Source organism: Fukomys damarensis, unplaced genomic scaffold (genome assembly GCF_012274545.1).
Source record: "Fukomys damarensis isolate Sample0158 unplaced genomic scaffold, DMR_v1.0_HiC HiC_scaffold_38, whole genome shotgun sequence".
NCBI classification, from domain to species: domain Eukaryota; kingdom Metazoa; phylum Chordata; class Mammalia; order Rodentia; family Bathyergidae; genus Fukomys; species Fukomys damarensis.
Genome location: NW_022900950.1, coordinates 1,440,997 through 1,451,547, shown reverse-complemented (window position 1 = coordinate 1,451,547; position 10,551 = coordinate 1,440,997). Strand labels below are relative to the sequence as shown.

General features: G+C 32.4%; 1 long non-coding RNA gene across 1 annotated transcript in view; it reads right to left on the bottom strand.

The window, feature by feature from the left end:
* Positions 1-9,257: 9,257 nt before the first annotated feature.
* LOC104858584 overlaps positions 9,258-10,551 on the bottom strand; it is an 8,576-nt gene continuing 7,282 nt past the window's right edge. Inside the window, exon 3 of the long non-coding RNA XR_779174.1 lies at positions 9,258-9,438. This is a non-coding gene — a long non-coding RNA (uncharacterized LOC104858584). The remainder of the gene's footprint in view (positions 9,439-10,551) is intronic.

Below are 10,551 nucleotides of genomic sequence, written 5' to 3'. Positions count from 1 at the left end.
GGAAACATCTCATCACCTAAGACGGCTACCTGATATATGACCTTATAAAACCAGGAAAACATTTCTCAATTAAAGCAGCTACTTCTTCTAGCAGAAAAGAAAACAAGATTTTTTATAAGCAAAGAACAGTTGATAATTTTATGAAGATGATTATATTAACCACCATTCAAACGTGCCCATCCCCTAATTGACATTTTTATTTTACCTTTATATCTCTTAGCATATATAAACACCTTAATATACATATACAACAATATATGAAAATATACAGATATATTATCAATATATTGTCTACACATTTTCGGAAGCTTTCAGTTAAAACATGTTTATTCTTATTTCACCTAATTACCAAAGATGCTAAATAGCCCAGATGTACTTGTCTTCCTTTAGTTCCCCAACTTTCGCAGCATTTATTATTGTTTTTATTTAAATTCAATTCCAGTTCATCAATTCTTTCATCAGTTTCCACAGCCAGTCAGTGCAAATCATTTGGCTAAAAATTTAAACTTTATTCTATTTTATAAACTTTCATTATACTAAGCTAAGTTCATTGAAACCTCAGCATGGTTAACCATAACACCAGCAATTTATTCTGAATTTCTAAGCTTGTCTCCTATTTTAAAACCGACCGCTTGTGTATTCATATGATGCATAGAATTTTCTCATTAGGTGATGCAGTATAGTTACAGTTTAAGATTGTAAGGTTTAGAGAGCCATGACTCCAAAATTGTTTCTCTGATTTTCAAGAATGATTGCGTCTGGCTCATCACACGTGAGTAGCTGAGTTCTCCTTAGACTGCTTGAAAATTGTTTTCACGTTATTCAGTTACTGCACCTGAATTGAGACTGTTGTCTGACAAGATGGTTTAATGCAACTTACAGTTGACTAAAAAAATCATTGTGTTCTAGTTAAGAAGAGGAATGTTAAAGTCTCAAATTTTTCCAAAAGTTTGATTTTCTTTCAAAATAGTATTCAATAGTGTATCTTGAATTTATTTCATTTTACTTTTTTATTTAAATTGAATTTATTGGTACATTCTAGGTCGACAATACAGTTATATTCATTACTGGGATCTTGTACCTTTATATGACAAGTCTTGGTTTTCATTTTTTCCCCTTGTCCCCACCCTTCCTTCACCCCCTCCTACTCACCCCACCTACAAAGACTTTAATTCCATTTTTACATTTTCTCATATTTTTCCCCTTTCCCTTAATCCCCTTCCCCTACCCTTCTCACTGTCCCTACACCTTTAGCCATTTTCTTCCTATTTTGCATTGCTAATTATTTTTGCATCTTCTTATATCAACATTTCTACACTCTAGAATTAAAAACATAAAAATTTTTAAACTCTAATAGTTCAAAAAGAAAATAAAAAGTGGTTGGGGACAAGCCCAAGGTCCTGAGTTTGATCCCAGTACCCCCACAAAAAAAAAAAAGAAAAGAAAAATTATCCAAAGACTATGATGTAAAGAAAAATATGTTTGGTGTCCTGTTGTATAGATTTCTAATGTTTTTCTATTATCGTGACATGTAACTTAAAATATAAGTTATTGACATATAACTTAATGTTTTAGAATATAAAAACATACAAAAAAGGTAATTTTTTAAAGCAATTGAAATGCCAATAGAAATGGCTGAGTGATAGTCCATCGACTGATAATGCAATGCTGGAAAAATAGTGTATTTGTGTTTTTATACAAATTAAATTAGTTGTATAAATTTAACAAATTAAATTACTTAGCCACATTTTACATATTGTTGAGGCCCTCATATGAATTGTTTAGAAACTTGTAACAACTTGAGTCCTTTTTATATCTCCAGCAAGTCATTGACATGAGTCTTCACTGACACTGGCTAGCATTTATTTAATATGTTTTAATATCTATTAATATGAAAATGAGAAATTCCCCTTCCCATTGCCACAAAGTTATTGAATCTGGAGATAAAGGAGATGTATGTGCAGGGAGGGTAAAGGAAAGTTAAAAGCCTCAAATGCAATGTGTACATGTATCAAAACCGCACAATGAACAGTGGATTGCAAACATATACTAATAAAATCTTTAAAAATAAATGCAGGTGGGCTGGGGGTTTCACTCTGTGGCACAGTGCCTGCCTGGCAAGCACGAGGTCCTGAGTTTGATCCCTGGTACCAAATAAATAAATAAATGCAGCTAAGCAAAAAATAAAAGAAAGAACAGAAGATAAAAAAGAAAAAAAAGATAAATTTTATAACTATTTTTAACTGCTTCTTTTTGATCTAAAGATAGTGAAATCTTTTCTCCATGCTTACTTTGGCTATCTTTATATCTTTATTTCTTTTCCATAATTACAATTATTTCCTTTGCCTTTTGTGGCAATAATAACATATTTTTAATTTGTAAAATTCCTTTAAAGTACAAGAACATAAACATTTTCTGACATGCATTTTATATATTTTACTGTGTTTTAAAATATATTTAAATATATAAATAGATTTGACATTTTTAAGCTTGTAATTTCTGCATTTCACGTTACCAGCTTTCTTATAAGAAAAGCCAATATAAGGCAGAATTATCTGGTAAAAATGTCCAACAAGTAATAAAAGTGATGTAATCATTAGTTCTCACAATGATTCTCATTTTTATAACGGAGGAAATTGTGGCACAGGTACATCGTACTTTCTAAGGTCATACAGCTTAAATGTGTACTTTAGATAAAAATTCACCGTGATAGATTCTAGTTATTTAATTGCTAGTTTGAAATGGCCACTTCTTAAAGGACTCTTGGTTCTCTTAAATGGGTAACAATATGATACTTAAAAATCCTGATCTGGACTCTCCATTTATACATTGCTAATTAGGTGTCATTGCTACCAGACACTTCCAGGGGGAGATGTAGAACACACACACACACACACACACACACACACACACACACACACACACACAAACATCTGCACACTCACACATTATTCCAAGGTTTCTTCCTTGCCTTTTAAGTTACATATTTGCGTTTCCATCCAGCCTGACTTAATTTCAATGAAGAAAAAAACCTTTCACTGTGAGATTAATACGCATTGATACTCTGTCTACGCTATCTAAGATAATCCTCAAGATGACTTAATATTCCATATTGCTTTCCTTATTTAACAAGATTGTTAACCAATTACGTTAAGGTAGAAAATTAGAAACTGAATGAGTGAGAATTTTAAATATTGCACAACTTCTAAGGCCTTTCTTTTCTATACTACTTAGATAAAAACAAACTGTTAAATTTTCTTAGAAGATTGTAGTATTTTGCCTTATTTGACTGTCATACGTTAGCAATGTAGCTCTAATCTTCCGTGATACCCAAATTATCACAATAGTCAATACATACTTTAAAGACAGAATTTGACAGTCTAGTAAAACCAAGTGGAACATATTACAGAATGTATGTATTAATGCAGTTGTGTTCATAATCTTCCCGGACCGACTCGTGTGGGTAGCGGATACTCGTGTGCCGGATATTATTGTCATCATAACAAGCGATCTCTGTTCTTGGAACATGGAATTTCTTAAAAGGCTTCCTGCAGTAGATCATTGAGGGACGGTCTTACTTCTTCTCAAGGTCTGGGGAATTAAAGAACATGTATAGCCTCAGGCCCTCATTTTGAAAGCACTATCCGCTGCATATAAAATGACAAAAGCAGCAGCAAAGCCAATCTTTTATTTTCCTACCTTGGACTTCGATCTATTTAGTAATGCCATGACATTTCTATCAGGTTTTCTTCATAAGGCCCTTTCAGGCCACAAATAAAAGAATGAATACAGGAGCTGAGCTTTCTCCCATTCAGCTTTCAGCTCTGTTAGTTTTCAATACCAGAAATGTATTTAAGATTGTCAAGGTTTGTTAACTCTTATATACCACTGTCACTCATCCACATAGAAGAGAATAAACCTACATATGTGATAAAATTTGCAATTCAAATCTAACCATTTCATTTAAAAATATAGTGTGTTGTAAGTGGAGAAGACAGAGAAGGCAAGAAATAAGTTTCACAGTCACCTTCACGAATATTATTGTTAGTGTTTATGAAACTTTGACCATATAATTTTGGTATAATTTTACGGTATGTTAAAAATGAGTATATTTCTGGTTAGTTAATCTTTAGATTTTATTCCCACCACAGTATATGATAACAACAGTTTTGAGAAAGCTGTTTTTGAACAAATGCAGGTTTTGAAAAGCCTGAAAGCCAAAGAATATAGCTCCTCAAAATAATATTTTTCAGATTTTATATATTTTAAATAATTTTTTTCTATTAAGTTTATTGGTACATTTTAGGTATACAATACAGTTATATTAATCATGGAGGCTTTTTATAGAACTCCTCCATAGTTTTCACAAAATGTATGGGTTTCCTTGGCATAAGCAAAGATAACTGAGAAAGTATTAAAATTTCCCCAACCCCCCAAAAAAATAAATAAAAATAAAAAAGGATACAAAAGACAAATTAATTTCAGGACAGTAAAATAAAATTACATGGAGTATCACTCATATGGTAGTATTTCAATCATTTCATTAAAGAGTATGTGACAATGACTTTAACTTGAAAAATGAAGTTAGCATTTTTTATGCATTTTTGTTCTTTTCCTTCAGGTTTTATTTTTATTATTACATATTTGCAGTACATAATGAGTACACTCCTTGTGGAGATTTAATACATGTACACAAACGATCTCAGTGTTTCTGTCATTGCTTTCCTTGCCCCTACTTCGTCCTTTTTTTGTTTGTTTGTTTGGTACCAGGGATCGAACTCAGGTCCTTGTTCTTGCAAGGCAGGTAGCAGCACCACTGAGCTAAATCCCTAGCCCCTCTCCTTCCTCCTTCTATCTCTTGATTTCTTTCCAAACTTTAAATGTAAACTTTCCTCACTACATCAGTTATCCACCTTTTATTTTGATCTTTATTTGTATTTTGGGTTCCTCATATAAAAGTAAACATTTTGATATTTAAGTTTGTGTGTCTGATTTATTTCACTTAACATTTTGGTGTCAAGATGTTTTCATTTTCCTATAAATTATTTGTTTATCCTTCATGTCACAGTAATACAGTACTCCACTGTGTATAAATACCACATTTTCTTTATCCATTCATTTGTTGATGGAAATATAGGCAGCTTCCAAGATTTAGATATTATGAACTGTTCTTCTATAAACATGTGTATGCGTGTATCACAGGAATATGATGTCTTTAACAGTTTCTGGAAGAGACCTACAAGTGAAATACCTTTGTCAAATGGATTTTCTAGTTTTAGTTTTTTTGGGAAACTCTATATTATTTTCCATAGACTTTGTATTAGTTTACATTTCCACCAACAGTGTAAGGGGGCTCCTTGTTCCCCCAAAGCCTCAAAGCATTTGTTATTATTTGATTTTTTTGATGATAGCCATTCTTTCTGGAGTAAGATAAAATCTCAGTTGCGTTTCTGTAATGACCACCTATGTTGAGCACATTTTTGTGTATTATTGATTGTACTTCTTGGAAGTAATTATTCATTTCAGCTAACTATTTTCTGATTGGGTCTTTTACTTTGGGGGATCTAATTTTTCTGAGTTATTTACATAGTCATGATATTAGTACTCTGAGAAGTAGCCTGTAAATGTATATTTTCCCAATTCTTTAGTCTATCTCTTCACTCTTTTGGTTATTTCCTTTGCTGTGCAGAAGCTTTTCAAGTGGACATTATCCCGTTTGTTGATTCATGGTGCTATTTCTTGTGCCATGTCGGGGTTTGTATTCAGAACCTATGTCTATGTCTTCAAGAGTTTTACATTCCACCAGATTAAGTGTTTTAACATTTAGATATTTTAGCTAGTTTGATTTTAGTTTGTTTAGTACATGGTGAAAAATATGGGTCTAAGCTTGATTGTCTGCATGGAATAGCCAATTTTCCTAGCGTGACTTATTAAAGAGGTCGTGTTTTTATCAGTGTATGTTTTTTTCACCTTTTGTCAAAGATCAAATAGCTGAATTCCCTGGGGGTATTTCTGCATCCTCTATTCTGTTCCATTGAGCTACATGTAGATTTTTGTGCTGGGATCATTTTTTTTTTTCACTGTAGCATTGTAATATCACTTAAAATTTGTAATTTTGTTGTCTCCTGCTTTGCTTTTGTTATCCATGAGTGCTTTTACTATTCTGGGTTTCTTCTAGTTCCATGTGAATTTTAGAATTGTATTCTTTTTTTCTATGAGGAATTGATGCTGGTATTTTGATTGGTAATCTGTGTATATCAGTTTTGAAAGTGTAGTCATTGTTACTATATTGGTACTACCTATCCAGGAACAAGGAATATTTTTCCTTTTTCTGATATCTTCTTTGGTCTTTTTCAGAGTTCTGTAGTTTTTGTTGTAAAAGTCTTTCTCTTCCTTTGTTGGGTTGATCCCTATGTATTTCATTTTTCTTGATGATATTGAATGGGGATGTTTTCCTAATTTCTTTCTCAGTGGGTTCATTATTGGTGTGCAGAAATGCTACTGGTTTTTGTCTGTTGTTTTTGCATCTTACTATGTTGCTTCATTTAGTTGCTAATTTTAGGAGTCTTATGGTGGAAATTTTTTGAATCTTTTATTAGAAGATCATGTCATCTGCAATAATGTTAATTTGACTTCTTTCTTTCCTATGTGTAACCTTTCATTTCTTTCTCTTGCTTAATTGCTCAGACCATTGTTTCAAGCATTATGTTGAAAAGGAATGGTGACAGTGTATATCCTTGTCTGGTCTTGATTTTGTAGGTTCTTGATTTTATAGTTTTTCCCCATTTAAAATGATGTTGGCAAGTTTGTTATAAATACCTTTTTATCAGTTTAAGATAATGTCCTTTTCTGCCTGTTTTCTTTGAGGTTTTGTCATGAATAGATGTTGGATTTTGTCGAAGGCATTTTTTGTGTCGAGGTGATTATGCAATTTTTGTCCTGGCTTCTGTTTATGTTATGTTTTACGTTTGTGAAGTTGCTTGGAATTGGGATATACTATCTCTCAAGAATAATTTTGGGGATATTCATTCCCATTTAAAGGGTTTAAGGAGAATTGGTCTTAGATCTTCCCTAAAGTTCTTATAGAATTCATAACTTCCCTAAATTTCTTATAGAATTTGAAATTCTATAATTCTTATAGAATTAGATGGACGTGGCTTTTCTTAGTTGGTAGATTTTTATTACTACTTCAATTTTATTGGCTGTTACTACACTGTTCAGAATTTTTATATCTTATTTGTTCCATTCCAGTGATTCACATGTATCTCAGAATCTATCAATTTCTTCTGAGTTTTCCAAATTTTTGATGCCTAGTTTTGGAAAGTAGTTGCTAATAATCTTATAGATTTCAGCAGTTTTTGACATGATTTCACTTTTTTATTTCTAATTGAATTGATCTAGGTCTTTTATTTCCTTTTTGGTAAGTTTGTCTAAGGGTTTTTCTGTTTTGTTTATTCTTTCAAAGAACCAGCTTTTCAATTCATAGATCTCTGAGTGGTCATTTTAGTCTCAATTTAATACATTTCTGCTACTTGTACTAGCTTTGAATTAGATTGTTCCTGGTTTTCTACAAACTTAAGCAACATTATTAATTTATTTATTTGGGCTCATTCTGTTTTTCAGATACATATATTCACAGCCATCAATTTCCCTCTTAGCAGTACTTTTGTTGTGTCCCATAAGTTCTGGTATGTTGTCCTGGCATTGGTAATTCTAGGAACTATCTTATTTTTTCTTGATTTCTTTTGTGACCCACTGAATATCCAATTATTTATTATTTAATTTCCATGCATTTGCATGATTTCTTTAGTTTGTTTTGTCATTGATTTTTATAAGGTATGGAATTGTCACAAACAGAGGTGGAAATGTTGATTACCCTTGGAAAAGTCAGACTTCTGATAAATAAACTTTCTTATAATTCATGGATAGCCATTAAAATGAGTCAGCCATATATGATGAAAAGAACAAGACAGAAAGAGTCTGTTGATATGGTAGAAGTGACAGGTGACAAAGGGCCTTGGGGAGTTGGAGGAGATAACATACAGGCTGCACTACAGAATATGGGCTGTAAAATATTGTTATTTCATTTGAAATTGAGGCATTTCCAATTTTCAAGCATGTAAGATAGATAACTCCTATCCTTATGCCTTAATGCCTCCATTCGTAAAATTTGAATGATAATTTAAAAAACATATCTTTAGAGTTATTACCACATTTACATGAGATGTTAAATGAAATGAACTTAGGTATGTTAGTGGGTATATAAAAATGGGTGCAAATGTAAGAGAGGTTTGGATTCATAGTTGCCCAATATTTCTGTAATTAATAAAGACCAAATATTCACATAATCACAAACATTCTCACTGGACAATTTCCTCTATCATTGAAACAAATTTGGCTGCTCTACTTTTCAAATTTGTATGAGGCATCACATTTTATCAATAAATGGGTGGTAGCTAATAACATAAAGATGGAAGACCTTTCAAGAAAACAATAGTTATGGAGTAAGGAGAAGTGAGCGGATGCTGGCAGCTATGGAGAGTGCCAACATTAGGGAGCAGACAGGAAGAAAGGAACTGAAGATAGAGTAGAAAGAAATACGACAGAGTGTTTGGCATCTTAGACATTAAACATACCTCATAAAGAATTGTATGCATTCATCACGATTGAAGAATTCTCTCTTCCAATTGTCTTTATCTGAAACTAAATAGGTCATGGTGCTGTTGTTAGGTTGTCCTTGCGTATTCAATGCCTCACTATGTGTTAAATGATAATTAGTAATGTAATATGTTAAAGAAATGTGGCATGTTTTGTCCTGAACTTGACATACAGACTTTGTAAATTTAAAGATTAAAGGAAGCGTACTTTTGTCTAAAAAAATCTTTCCTAGGAGCCAGGCGTGGTAGCGCATGCCTGTAATCGCAGCACTTAGGAGGCTGAGGCAGGAGGATCACTGTGAGTTCGAGACCAGCCTGGACTACATAGTGAGTTCCAGCTCAGTCTCAGCTACATAGTGAGACCCTGTCTCAAAAAAAAAAAAATTTCCTGTGTGCAAAAATAAAACATAGAAGAATAACAGCTAGTCTAAATTACAAGTGTACATAGAACTAAATTATATTCATTAATGCTCATGAAATAAACTGAAAAGCCTACTCAGCCTGATTTATGGCTACGTATGGTCATATGAACAGTTGGTAACAAAAAGAGTAAACAAAATTATGCATTTAAACTCTGGATTATACACTTTGAATTGCTTGCTGTCCATTTTTATTCCAGTATATCAGGATGAAGACACATGTTTGCCACACTGAGAATAGCAGCTCTGAGGATAAGGGGAAATTCCAGATGTCCCTAGGTGGATAACGTTTTCCTACATCTTAATCTGGTCATCATATAAGTAGTACAGCTCTTTCTTCTTCTTCTTTCTTGGAAATGGGCCTGGAAAGACAAAAGAAAATGTTCCTTAATTTTGCTGATCACTCCCCAAGAAAAGACAGTGTTTTCCAGCCTTGCTTATTAAGCATGTTTAATTCAGGAGCTCAGTACTAGGAAATACATCTATACAAAGGAATTACACCATTACACAAATATTACCTTAATCTATTATCAAAATGGTAATTTGACTGTTATTTTCCTTACTGTGAACTTTTTTCTTAATAAGTTGGAAATTTCAATATGCAAAGGGGGAATTCTTTATAAACATAAATTCGTCCTTTATAAACATGGAGTTGAATGAGCTTAGTAGTACCTCAATATTTGACAAAAATGAAATTAGAAGGGCTCTCTGCTAATCAGCAGAATTTTTAAAAACTTTTTTGGAATGTTGACTAATGCTAGACAAGAAAATGAAACAGTTTGAAGAATAAATGTCACAATTTGAACATAATTCTTTTTTTTCAGCTTTAATTGAGTTTATTGGTACATTTTAGGGATACAGTACAGTTACATTCATTGTTGGGATCTTGTACCTCTACATGACAAGTCTTGATTCTCATTTTTCCCCTTCTTCCTGCCCTCCCTTCACCCCCTCCTCCCCTCCCCATCTACAAAGACTTTATTTTCATCTTTTCATTTTCTCACATTTTTTTCTTTTCCCTTTTTACTCTTCCCCTACCCATCCCACCTTTCCTACACCTTTAGCTCCTTTCTTCCCATTTCTAAATGTCAGTAATCTTATTAGGATCTTATGTATTATTGCAGATTATTCACACCAGAGAAAGTATTCGGTATTTACACATGTGAGCCTTATTTATTTGAACATAATTCTTTATGGAATTATTTAAAATCATATATTGAATAAATATACAAATGCCTAGACTACATATATGCATCTGTGTAACTATCAATATATCATGCATAGTAATATTATTCATGAATATTTATACATGTAATAAGTTTGTCCCTCAATATTTCCTTTTGAAAATTTGAGGTGCAAAATTTGTCAAGTGCAACTATTTCTGTCTATAAGGAATATTTCTCTTTCCCTTGAAAGAGTAGTTCATTTGAAAAAATAACAAAATGTGAATCATACAGTGAAATTGTCAGTGAGTA